The sequence below is a fragment of the Palaemon carinicauda genome, unplaced genomic scaffold (genome assembly GCF_036898095.1).
Source record: "Palaemon carinicauda isolate YSFRI2023 unplaced genomic scaffold, ASM3689809v2 scaffold230, whole genome shotgun sequence".
Classification (NCBI taxonomy): domain Eukaryota; kingdom Metazoa; phylum Arthropoda; class Malacostraca; order Decapoda; family Palaemonidae; genus Palaemon; species Palaemon carinicauda.
This window is the reverse complement of record NW_027169921.1, coordinates 200,001-213,854: the sequence shown is the minus strand read 5'-3', so window position 1 is coordinate 213,854 and position 13,854 is coordinate 200,001. Positions and strand designations below refer to the sequence as shown.

Genomic DNA, 13,854 nt, shown 5'->3' with positions numbered 1-13,854 from the left:
TTACAGTGTTAAAGGCGTATTGGAACATCCGGTTTCTGGCGAAAGTCATTTCGCCAGAAACCGGCTAGTAAACGGTTCCGTTATCTTATAGCGAGGGACTTAGAACCCCCTCAACATAAGGTTTCGGTTGTCGGGGTAGTCTCAATCTTGGGGTGATCACAAACCTCTTGATTGTTACTACTTTGATCCGCTCTGGTTTGGGGTTCCAGAGACGCTCAAGTGTTGGTGACATGTGCTCCCAACATGTGCTCGCAACACATGGAGGTGGGTGCATGGTACTGATCTTGTTGTGGACGTCCCCCCTGTCTCAAAGGTCATGACCTCATCGTGGTGAGACAGTGGCAACATGCTTCATACATGGTGTGCTTCAATACACTACAAAATTTTATAAGCATGGCTAACTATGACCATAACACCATTGGTTTAAAGTCTCCTGCTTGTACTGAAAGGGAAAAGCACCTTTAGAACTTAATGATAATATTTCCTGCGGTTGAAATAGTTTCAACATATTACATTAGTATCAATGGCTCTAAAAATGCAAAGGGGGATAATACAGGAATAGTGATACTGTACAGTAGATTAAGTGGTACTTTTTTTGTTGGTTATCTTTAGATGAAATACATTTTGCAATCTTAAGTCAAATGACTTTATAGAACTTTGGACTTGATGGTATTTAGGTAGGTCTTAATGTGTCAGGTATTTTGGGGGTAAAAAACTTGATTGCATAGAAGTATATCTTGAGGTACAAATTGCTGTATAGTGGTCAGGTTCATAGCACATTTCTGTAAGGTAATTCTGAAAGCCTGGTTAAGGTAAGTTGTGAAATATCAAAGTTTTTATATAATTATCGAATGTGTAGTAGGTTTTAGGCGCGTATAAAAAAGTAGGTTTGTTGTAAAGTGTTTGTGAATGTCTTCTGCCCCCTATGTTTTTATAAAATAGTTTATTATTTTTCAGGTTTTTGTAAGTTTGTACCTATATAATAATTTAATTATGATCATTATTCTATTTTTAAATGCTAAATAATCTATAAACTTCATACTATCTACCATAATATTTCTATGCAAATCCTCTAACAATTATATAAGTAAATACTTCGCTGATATTGACATATCTTTCTCCCTTTCAGGTAACAGGTCTGGCCTCACAAGGTAGTGTGGTTGGCAGCCATTTTGACCTTTTAACACATTTTTATTGCAAGGTAATACGATATTCTGTAAAAATTTCAACAACTATTATTTACCTACCGAAAATAAATGTTGAAAAGAGTATTGATATTTTTTTGGCCCAAAAAAACATTTAGTTTTTTTCTCATTTTAGGAAGAGATACCTTGTTGATCCTCCAACTCCCCCCCCACCCCCTTCCACCCTGGATCTTACCAAAGAGTGCTCAATTATCGTAGAATAAGTGCTTAAAATAGTTTGTTTATTTTCTTATTTAGATTTTAGGTGAATATTTTTGTGGTAATTTTTTATACTTTTTTTTTAATTTATTTGTAAAAAATGTTTATTTTGTACATAGCTTTTATCTATTCTTTTTTTTATATCAGAACATTCTTTGAATCTTTTTTTTTTATTTAAGAAGGTATTGAATTGGCTTACAAATTAATTTTTAATGAATTTGTTTGGACCGGGTTAAAATCGACCCATCAAAACCTATCTAAGGTGGTGAAATAACATTACCTATCCAGGGTTATTAAATTGTTATTTCTAATTATTATAAGATTGTTTAATTGATTTGTATAATTAATTCTAATATGAAATACTTCTTGTTGTACTGTAAGGAAACCTTAATTTTAGGAAATACAATATTCAAGTTTTAGTGATAAAATTCATATCCATTTAAGCACTTTTTGAAAAGGATGTTTATAGCACAACATTTTATTTTTGTTCTGATTTCAGTGATACCTGATTACTTAAAAGACATAGCAGCTCTTCGAATAAAAGGTATGTCAAAAAAATACTACAGTATATTATGTTAATATTAATTTACTACTTGCCATGACATCACCAATCTTCCACCAGTAACCCACAAGATCCATGCCTGCCTTCTCCCTCTGCTAGCTCGGCTGTGAAGGCTGTTGCTAGGTATCGTAAAAGGCTCCAGAGTTCGGCTGTTCAATGTTAGAAAACTAGTCACTCCTGCTGCGTGTGCTGTCTCTTCTGCTGCTTGTGATGTCTTTGCTGCTGTCCGCGCTGTCTCTGCTGCTGCCCGGGATGTGTCTCCTGCTGCAAGTTTTTAATTTTTCACTTTTTTTTTTTTTAAATTTAGCATTTTTTTTCAAGTGTTCTCGCTGGATTATCAGAACATAAGACTAGTAATTTATGGTCATTCTATGATTCTATCTTCCTAGACAGTTTGTGATGTAGGCAGGCAAACTTTCATTGATTAATAATAGAACTTTATTCAGCAGTCTTCAATATTGGCAAAGTTTTTTCAACTTTATAGGGTATTTTGATTTCAGTCTTTAATTAATGAAAAGAAAACAGGTGACTGTACTGCCCAGAGTAGCCCTTCATGGAAGAAAAGTTAAATATATTGACATAGTAGCCTAGTCCTCTGAGGAAGAAAATAGACATAAGGACCCAAAGTAGACGGTGATATATGTAAAGAAAGTATTGACAGTGATAGTCAAAAAGTAGTCCTCTATATAGAAAGGAAGCAACAGTCAAAGCAACGAATTAGATATACTGAGTTAGGTATCATTGCTAGATTATGAAGGTATGCTAATGATCAATTGCAGGAGACTTTAACCAAATCCTTTACTAACATTCTCTAAGAGTCTATATCACTTATTACTTTACTTCCCACTTTTTATCTCCAAGGTCCGGGTCAGTTAGGCTTAAAGGAAAGACTTGCAAAAGTATGCCGATTCCTAGCTGACCTCTGTGACCTAATGTGCTGATTCCTGGCTGAGCCTGTCTGGGCTCAGTGAGGTGTAAAGGCACATCATAGCGCTTATGCGCGATTCACGCTGATTCCTGGCTTACTTCTGTGACTCTGTCACGGGTTGGTTACAGTGTTAAAGGCGTGATGGTGTCCGGGTCAGTTAGGCTGAAAGGAAAGACTTGCAAAAGTATTCCGATTCCTAGCTGACCTCTGTGACCTAATGTGCTGATTCCTGGCTGAGCCTGTCTGGGCTCAGTGAGGTGTAAAGGCACATCATAGCGCTTATGCGCGATTCACGCTGATTCCTGGCTTACTTCTGTGACTCTGTCACGGGTTGGTTACAGTGTTAAAGGCGTGATGGTGTCCGGGTCAGTTAGGCTGAAAGGAAAGACTTGCAAAAGTATGCCGATTCCTAGCTGACCTGTGACCTAATGTGCTGATTCCTGGCTGAGCCTGTCTGGGCTCAGTCAGGTGTAAAGGCACATCATAGCGCTTATGCGCGGATCACGCTGATTCCTGGCTTACTTCTGTGACTCTGTCACGGGTTGGTTACAGTGTTAAAGGCGTATTGGAACATCCGGTTTCTGGCGAAAGTCATTTCGCCAGAAACCGGCTAGTAAACGGTTCCGTTATCTTATAGCGAGGGACTTAGAACCCCCTCAACATAAGGTTTCGGTTGTCGGGGTAGTCTCAATCTTGGGGTGATCACAAACCTCTTGATTGTTACTACTTTGATCCGCTCTGGTTTGGGGTTCCAGAGACGCTCAAGTGTTGGTGACATGTGCTCCCAACATGTGCTCGCAACACATGGAGGTGGGTGCATGGTACTGATCTTGTTGTGGACGTCCCCCCTGTCTCAAAGGTCATGACCTCATCGTGGTGAGACAGTGGCAACATGCTTCATACATGGTGTGCTTCAATACACTACAAAATTTTATAAGCATGGCTAACTATGACCATAACACCATTGGTTTAAAGTCTCCTGCTTGTACTGAAAGGGAAAAGCACCTTTAGAACTTAATGATAATATTTCCTGCGGTTGAAATAGTTTCAACATATTACATTAGTATCAATGGCTCTAAAAATGCAAAGGGGGATAATACAGGAATAGTGATACTGTACAGTAGATTAAGTGGTACTTTTTTTGTTGGTTATCTTTAGATGAAATACATTTTGCAATCTTAAGTCAAATGACTTTATAGAACTTTGGACTTGATGGTATTTAGGTAGGTCTTAATGTGTCAGGTATTTTGGGGGTAAAAAACTTGATTGCATAGAAGTATATCTTGAGGTACAAATTGCTGTATAGTGGTCAGGTTCATAGCACATTTCTGTAAGGTAATTCTGAAAGCCTGGTTAAGGTAAGTTGTGAAATATCAAAGTTTTTATATAATTATCGAATGTGTAGTAGGTTTTAGGCGCGTATAAAAAAGTAGGTTTGTTGTAAAGTGTTTGTGAATGTCTTCTGCCCCCTATGTTTTTATAAAATAGTTTATTATTTTTCAGGTTTTTGTAAGTTTGTACCTATATAATAATTTAATTATGATCATTATTCTATTTTTAAATGCTAAATAATCTATAAACTTCATACTATCTACCATAATATTTCTATGCAAATCCTCTAACAATTATATAAGTAAATACTTCGCTGATATTGACATATCTTTCTCCCTTTCAGGTAACAGGTCTGGCCTCACAAGGTAGTGTGGTTGGCAGCCATTTTGACCTTTTAACACATTTTTATTGCAAGGTAATACGATATTCTGTAAAAATTTCAACAACTATTATTTACCTACCGAAAATAAATGTTGAAAAGAGTATTGATATTTTTTTGGCCCAAAAAAACATTTAGTTTTTTTCTCATTTTAGGAAGAGTTACCTTGTTGATCCTCCAACTCCCCCCCCCCCCACCCCCTTCCACCCTGGATCTTACCAAAGAGTGCTCAATTATCGTAGAATAAGTGCTTAAAATAGTTTGTTTATTTTCTTATTTAGATTTTAGGTGAATATTTTTGTGGTAATTTTTTATACTTTTTTTTTTAATTTATTTGTAAAAAATGTTTATTTTGTACATAGCTTTTATCTATTCTTTTTTTTATATTAGAACATTCTTTGAATCTTTTTTTTTTTTTATTTAAGAAGGTATTGAATTGGCTTACAAATTAATTTTTAATGAATTTGTTTGGACCGGGTTAAAATCGACCCATCAAAACCTATCTAAGGTGGTGAAATAACATTACCTATCCAGGGTTATTAAATTGTTATTTCTAATTATTATAAGATTGTTTAATTGATTTGTATAATTAATTCTAATATGAAATACTTCTTGTTGTACTGTAAGGAAACCTTAATTTTAGGAAATACAATATTCAAGTTTTAGTGATAAAATTCATATCCATTTAAGCACTTTTTGAAAAGGATGTTTATAGCACAACATTTTATTTTTGTTCTGATTTCAGTGATACCTGATTACTTAAAAGACATAGCAGCTCTTCGAATAAAAGGTATGTCAAAAAAATACTACAGTATATTATGTTAATATTAATTTACTACTTGCCATGACATCACCAATCTTCCACCAGTAACCCACAAGATCCATGCCTGCCTTCTCCCTCTGCTAGCTCGGCTGTGAAGGCTGTTGCTAGGTATCGTAAAAGGCTCCAGAGTGCGGCTGTTCAATGTTAGAAAACTAGTCACTCCTGCTGCGTGTGCTGTCTCTTCTGCTGCTTGTGATGTCTTTGCTGCTGTCCGCGCTGTCTCTGCTGCTGCCCGGGATGTGTCTCCTGCTGCAAGTTTTTAATTTTTCACTTTTTTTTTTTTAAATTTAGCCTTTTTTTTCAAGTGTTCTCGCTGGATTATCAGAACATAAGACTAGTAATTTATGGTCATTCTATGATTCTATCTTCCTAGACAGTTTGTGATGTAGGCAGGCAAACTTTCATTGATTAATAATAGAACTTTATTCAGCAGTCTTCAATATTGGCAAAGTTTTTTCAACTTTATAGGGTATTTTGATTTCAGTCTTTAATTAATGAAAAGAAAACAGGTGACTGTACTGCCCAGAGTAGCCCTTCATGGAAGAAAAGTTAAATATATTGACATAGTAGCCTAGTCCTCTGAGGAAGAAAATAGACATAAGGACCCAAAGTAGACGGTGATATATGTAAAGAAAGTATTGACAGTGATAGTCAAAAAGTAGTCCTCTATATAGAAAGGAAGCAACAGTCAAAGCAACGAATTAGATATACTGAGTTAGGTATCATTGCTAGATTATGAAGGTATGCTAATGATCAATTGCAGGAGACTTTAACCAAATCCTTTACTAACATTCTCTAAGAGTCTATATCACTTATTACTTTACTTCCCACTTTTTATCTCCAAGGTCCGGGTCAGTTAGGCTTAAAGGAAAGACTTGCAAAAGTATGCCGATTCCTAGCTGACCTCTGTGACCTAATGTGCTGATTCCTGGCTGAGCCTGTCTGGGCTCAGTGAGGTGTAAAGGCACATCATAGCGCTTATGCGCGATTCACGCTGATTCCTGGCTTACTTCTGTGACTCTGTCACGGGTTGGTTACAGTGTTAAAGGCGTGATGGTGTCCGGGTCAGTTAGGCTGAAAGGAAAGACTTGCAAAAGTATTCCGATTCCTAGCTGACCTCTGTGACCTAATGTGCTGATTCCTGGCTGAGCCTGTCTGGGCTCAGTGAGGTGTAAAGGCACATCATAGCGCTTATGCGCGATTCACGCTGATTCCTGGCTTACTTCTGTGACTCTGTCACGGGTTGGTTACAGTGTTAAAGGCGTGATGGTGTCCGGGTCAGTTAGGCTGAAAGGAAAGACTTGCAAAAGTATGCCGATTCCTAGCTGACCTGTGACCTAATGTGCTGATTCCTGGCTGAGCCTGTCTGGGCTCAGTGAGGTGTAAAGGCACATCATAGCGCTTATGCGCGGATCACGCTGATTCCTGGCTTACTTCTGTGACTCTGTCACGGGTTGGTTACAGTGTTAAAGGCGTATTGGAACATCCGGTTTCTGGCGAAAGTCATTTCGCCAGAAACCGGCTAGTAAACGGTTCCGTTATCTTATAGCGAGGGACTTAGAACCCCCTCAAAATAAGGTTTCGGTTGTCGGGGTAGTCTCAATCTTGGGGTGATCACAAACCTCTTGATTGTTACTACTTTGATCCGCTCTGGTTTGGGGTTCCAGAGACGCTCAAGTGTTGGTGACATGTGCTCCCAACATGTGCTCGCAACACATGGAGGTGGGTGCATGGTACTGATCTTGTTGTGGACGTCCCCCCTGTCTCAAAGGTCATGACCTCATCGTGGTGAGACAGTGGCAACATGCTTCATACATGGTGTGCTTCAATACACTACAAAATTTTATAAGCATGGCTAACTATGACCATAACACCATTGGTTTAAAGTCTCCTGCTTGTACTGAAAGGGAAAAGCACCTTTAGAACTTAATGATAATATTTCCTGCGGTTGAAATAGTTTCAACATATTACATTAGTATCAATAGCTCTAAAAATGCAAAGGGGGATAATACAGGAATAGTGATACTGTACAGTAGATTAAGTGGTACTTTTTTTGTTGGTTATCTTTAGATGAAATACATTTTGCAATCTTAAGTCAAATGACTTTATAGAACTTTGGACTTGATGGTATTTAGGTAGGTCTTAATGTGTCAGGTATTTTGGGGGTAAAAAACTTGATTGCATAGAAGTATATCTTGAGGTACAAATTGCTGTATAGTGGTCAGGTTCATAGCACATTTCTGTAAGGTAATTCTGAAAGCCTGGTTAAGGTAAGTTGTGAAATATCAAAGTTTTTATATAATTATCGAATGTGTAGTAGGTTTTAGGCGCGTATAAAAAAGTAGGTTTGTTGTAAAGTGTTTGTGAATGTCTTCTGCCCCCTATGTTTTTATAAAATAGTTTATTATTTTTCAGGTTTTTGTAAGTTTGTACCTATATAATAATTTAATTATGATCATTATTCTATTTTTAAATGCTAAATAATCTATAAACTTCATACTATCTACCATAATATTTCTATGCAAATCCTCTAACAATTATATAAGTAAATACTTCGCTGATATTGACATATCTTTCTCCCTTTCAGGTAACAGGTCTGGCCTCACAAGGTAGTGTGGTTGGCAGCCATTTTGACCTTTTAACACATTTTTATTGCAAGGTAATACGATATTCTGTAAAAATTTCAACAACTATTATTTACCTACCGAAAATAAATGTTGAAAAGAGTATTGATATTTTTTTGGCCCAAAAAAACATTTAGTTTTTTTCTCATTTTAGGAAGAGATACCTTGTTGATCCTCCAACTCCCCCCCCCCCACCCCCTTCCACCCTGGATCTTACCAAAGAGTGCTCAATTATCGTAGAATAAGTGCTTAAAATAGTTTGTTTATTTTCTTATTTAGATTTTAGGTGAATATTTTTGTGGTAATTTTTTATACTTTTTTTTTTAATTTATTTGTAAAAAATGTTTATTTTGTACATAGCTTTTATCTATTCTTTTTTTTATATTAGAACATTCTTTGAATCTTTTTTTTTTTTATTTAAGAAGGTATTGAATTGGCTTACAAATTAATTTTTAATGAATTTGTTTGGACCGGGTTAAAATCGACCCATCAAAACCTATCTAAGGTGGTGAAATAACATTACCTATCCAGGGTTATTAAATTGTTATTTCTAATTATTATAAGATTGTTTAATTGATTTGTATAATTAATTCTAATATGAAATACTTCTTGTTGTACTGTAAGGAAACCTTAATTTTAGGAAATACAATATTCAAGTTTTAGTGATAAAATTCATATCCATTTAAGCACTTTTTGAAAAGGATGTTTATAGCACAACATTTTATTTTTGTTCTGATTTCAGTGATACCTGATTACTTAAAAGACATAGCAGCTCTTCGAATAAAAGGTATGTCAAAAAAATACTACAGTATATTATGTTAATATTAATTTACTACTTGCCATGACATCACCAATCTTCCACCAGTAACCCACAAGATCCATGCCTGCCTTCTCCCTCTGCTAGCTCGGCTGTGAAGGCTGTTGCTAGGTATCGTAAAAGGCTCCAGAGTGCGGCTGTTCAATGTTAGAAAACTAGTCACTCCTGCTGCGTGTGCTGTCTCTTCTGCTGCTTGTGATGTCTTTGCTGCTGTCCGCGCTGTCTCTGCTGCTGCCCGGGATGTGTCTCCTGCTGCAAGTTTTTAATTTTTCACTTTTTTTTTTTTTTAAATTTAGCATTTTTTTTCAAGTGTTCTCGCTGGATTATCAGAACATAAGACTAGTAATTTATGGTCATTCTATGATTCTATCTTCCTAGACAGTTTGTGATGTAGGCAGGCAAACTTTCATTGATTAATAATAGAACTTTATTCAGCAGTCTTCAATATTGGCAAAGTTTTTTCAACTTTATAGGGTATTTTGATTTCAGTCTTTAATTAATGAAAAGAAAACAGGTGACTGTACTGCCCAGAGTAGCCCTTCATGGAAGAAAAGTTAAATATATTGACATAGTAGCCTAGTCCTCTGAGGAAGAAAATAGACATAAGGACCCAAAGTAGACGGTGATATATGTAAAGAAAGTATTGACAGTGATAGTCAAAAAGTAGTCCTCTATATAGAAAGGAAGCAACAGTCAAAGCAACGAATTAGATATACTGAGTTAGGTATCATTGCTAGATTATGAAGGTATGCTAATGATCAATTGCAGGAGACCTTAACCAAATCCTTTACTAACATTCTCTAAGAGTCTATATCACTTATTACTTTACTTCCCACTTTTTATCTCCAAGGTCCGGGTCAGTTAGGCTTAAAGGAAAGACTTGCAAAAGTATGCCGATTCCTAGCTGACCTCTGTGACCTAATGTGCTGATTCCTGGCTGAGCCTGTCTGGGCTCAGTGAGGTGTAAAGGCACATCATAGCGCTTATGCGCGATTCACGCTGATTCCTGGCTTACTTCTGTGACTCTGTCACGGGTTGGTTACAGTGTTAAAGGCGTGATGGTGTCCGGGTCAGTTAGGCTGAAAGGAAAGACTTGCAAAAGTATGCCGATTCCTAGCTGACCTGTGACCTAATGTGCTGATTCCTGGCTGAGCCTGTCTGGGCTCAGTGAGGTGTAAAGGCACATCATAGCGCTTATGCGCGATTCACGCTGATTCCTGGCTTACTTCTGTGACTCTGTCACGGGTTGGTTACAGTGTTAAAGGCGTGATGGTGTCCGGGTCAGTTAGGCTGAAAGGAAAGACTTGCAAAAGTATGCCGATTCCTAGCTGACCTGTGACCTAATGTGCTGATTCCTGGCTGAGCCTGTCTGGGCTCAGTGAGGTGTAAAGGCACATCATAGCGCTTATGCGCGGATCACGCTGATTCCTGGCTTACTTCTGTGACTCTGTCACGGGTTGGTTACAGTGTTAAAGGCGTATTGGAACATCCGGTTTCTGGCGAAAGTCATTTCGCCAGAAACCGGCTAGTAAACGGTTCCGTTATCTTATAGCGAGGGACTTAGAACCCCCTCAACATAAGGTTTCGGTTGTCGGGGTAGTCTCAATCTTGGGGTGATCACAAACCTCTTGATTGTTACTACTTTGATCCGCTCTGGTTTGGGGTTCCAGAGACGCTCAAGTGTTGGTGACATGTGCTCCCAACATGTGCTCGCAACACATGGAGGTGGGTGCATGGTACTGATCTTGTTGTGGACGTCCCCCCTGTCTCAAAGGTCATGACCTCATCGTGGTGAGACAGTGGCAACATGCTTCATACATGGTGTGCTTCAATACACTACAAAATTTTATAAGCATGGCTAACTATGACCATAACACCATTGGTTTAAAGTCTCCTGCTTGTACTGAAAGGGAAAAGCACCTTTAGAACTTAATGATAATATTTCCTGCGGTTGAAATAGTTTCAACATATTACATTAGTATCAATGGCTCTAAAAATGCAAAGGGGGATAATACAGGAATAGTGATACAGTAGATTAAGTGGTACTTTTTTTGTTGGTTATCTTTAGATGAAATACATTTTGCAATCTTAAGTCAAATGACTTTATAGAACTTTGGACTTGATGGTATTTAGGTAGGTCTTAATGTGTCAGGTATTTTGGGGGTAAAAAACTTGATTGCATAGAAGTATATCTTGAGGTACAAATTGCTGTATAGTGGTCAGGTTCATAGCACATTTCTGTAAGGTAATTCTGAAAGCCTGGTTAAGGTAAGTTGTGAAATATCAAAGTTTTTATATAATTATCGAATGTGTAGTAGGTTTTAGGCGCGTATAAAAAAGTAGGTTTGTTGTAAAGTGTTTGTGAATGTCTTCTGCCCCCTATGTTTTTATAAAATAGTTTATTATTTTTCAGGTTTTTGTAAGTTTGTACCAATATAATAATTTAATTATGATCATTATTCTATTTTTAAATGCTAAATAATCTATAAACTTCATACTATCTACCATAATATTTCTATGCAAATCCTCTAACAATTATATAAGTAAATACTTCGCTGATATTGACATATCTTTCTCCCTTTCAGGTAACAGGTCTGGCCTCACAAGGTAGTGTGGTTGGCAGCCATTTTGACCTTTTAACACATTTTTATTGCAAGGTAATACGATATTCTGTAAAAATTTCAACAACTATTATTTACCTACCGAAAATAAATGTTGAAAAGAGTATTGATATTTTTTTGGCCCCAAAAAACATTTAGTTTTTTCTCATTTTAGGAAGAGATACCTTGTTGATCCTCCAACTCCCCCCCCCCACCCCCTTCCACCCTGGATCTTACCAAAGAGTGCTCAATTATCGTAGAATAAGTGCTTAAAATAGTTTCAGTTTATTTTCTTATTTAGATTTTAGGTGAATATTTTTGTGGTAATTTTTTATACTTTTTTTTTAATTTATTTGTAAAAAATGTTTATTTTGTACATAGCTTTTATCTATTCTTTTTTTTATATTAGAACATTCTTTGAATCTTTTTTTTTTATTGAAGAAGGTATTGAATTGGCTTACAAATTAATTTTTAATGAATTTGTTTGGACCGGGTTAAAATCGACCCACCAAAACCTATCCAAGGTGGTGAAATAACATTACCTATCCAGGGTTATTAAATTGTTATTTCTAATTATTATAAGATTGTTTAACTGATTAATATAATTAATTCTAATATGAAATACTTCTTGCTGTACTGTAAGGAAACCTTAATTTTAGGAAATACAATATTCAAGTTTTACTGATAAAATTCATATCCATTTAAGCACTTTTTGAAAAGGATGTTTATGGCACAACAATTTATTTTTGTTCTGATTTCAGAGTGATACCTGATTACTTAAGACATAGCAGCTCTTCGAATAAAAGGTATGTCAAAAAAATACTACAGTATATTATGTTAATATTAATTTACTACTTGCCATGACTAGCATAAAGATAGAAAGTCAAGCCTATTGCATCATTACTTGTTGGGGTCGCGTAGGTTTTACCCTCGGAAAAAAAATATTTAAATCTTCCAGGAATATGCCACCATTAACGCCACTATCCTTTGATAAGATTTTTCATTATTGCTATTGTAAATTCTTAATTTTCAACTTTTTGTCAAAATGATAATGTAAAGTACCCTTGACAGAAAATGCTAAGAAAGCTTCTGCCTGGATCATATCTGTAATTAATTTCAATACTACTCTTCCCTTTGAAATGACAAATGCTGTTGAAGCCTTAACATCTTTAATGTTCTGTTTCAGATGAGAAATGTTACCTTTGATGACATTGGTCCACGATAGTACTTGGAATGAACATTAAAAGAATGAGACCTGTTTCTTGGCCTTAGAGAAGACTTGGCAGAAAACTACTATTGGGAAAAGTTTTGTAACTTGGGTCATGGATGTCGGGAGCGGAATGATTGCACCCAAGTATGACAGTTGCTTGCATCACATTATTGCCTACTCCTATAAACAAGGCCGTACAGATATTATTATGAGGTTCTGTCCGAACTCTTCAGAAGTTGCTGTACCTCTGATTAATATCGTCCGCCCTAAGACTGATGCCAGTGGACAGATCATAGACGTGCCTTTGAAGCTATCAAAGTTTTGTCTTGAAGTCTTCGTTTTGAAGGAATCTGAATCGGACAAGCTGTTTATCAAAGGAGAAGCTAGTGATGTGGCTGAAGGAGCAGTTTTGATGCGGACCAGTGACGATAATGTACTACTGTACACCAGATTTCTTATTTAAATAAAGTGAAGCCGCCTCAGTTCCTAGAGTACAGTGGAAAAGGAAGCTTGGGCTCTCCTTCATGCTCTTGAAAAATATTGATTCGTATAAAAATCATCTAATTATTTCATATATATAAAATTAATAGATAATCCATCTCTTGTATAGTTTTTTTTTTTACCGTAATCCATTGCCTTTTGTAAGTGAAATTAAAAAAAAACTTCAAAATTAACTCTATGGGCCTTGGTCCTGCAGCAGTATAACATTGGGGTATTGCATATCAAAGGCAATATTAAACCTCATTGCCGACATCCCTCCCAAATGTTGACTTTTGCTTCTGTATACAAAAATTCTAGTCTATTAGTTTGTTATTTGGATGTACATGTTGTCTCCCCTTAAGGGGAGGGACAAGTTAAGATGCATCATGATATTTGTCTCTTTGTGTTCAATATGTACTTTAATGAAATTTATGTAATTGTATTGAACTGTTATTGTTTGCATTTTGTTATTGCTGCTATACTTTAATAGTTTTAAGTTGTTGGTTTTTTTTTTTTTTTTTTTTAAGAGTAGATCCACAGAGTCTGTGTAACTGTAAAGGTTAAATTCAATTATCTCCAAGTATTTCGTAATTTGCTCCCACAGGAATTGGTTTTTATGTCATTACTTTATTTGATTAGGAGTTATGCATCAAGTTTTCTGATGTGGTGATTTGAATATTTAAAGATAAACCTAGA

At 36.2% G+C, this 13,854-nt stretch overlaps 1 long non-coding RNA gene across 1 annotated transcript; it reads left to right on the top strand.

Annotated features, from left to right (window-relative positions):
- Nucleotides 1–12,130: 12,130 nt before the first annotated feature.
- Nucleotides 12,131–12,809, top strand: LOC137636107 (uncharacterized). The gene is made up of 2 exons (XR_011042935.1): nt 12,131–12,274; nt 12,655–12,809. It is a non-coding gene; the product is annotated as an uncharacterized lncRNA (long non-coding RNA).
- The last annotated feature ends 1,045 nt before the right edge of the window (nt 12,810–13,854 follow it).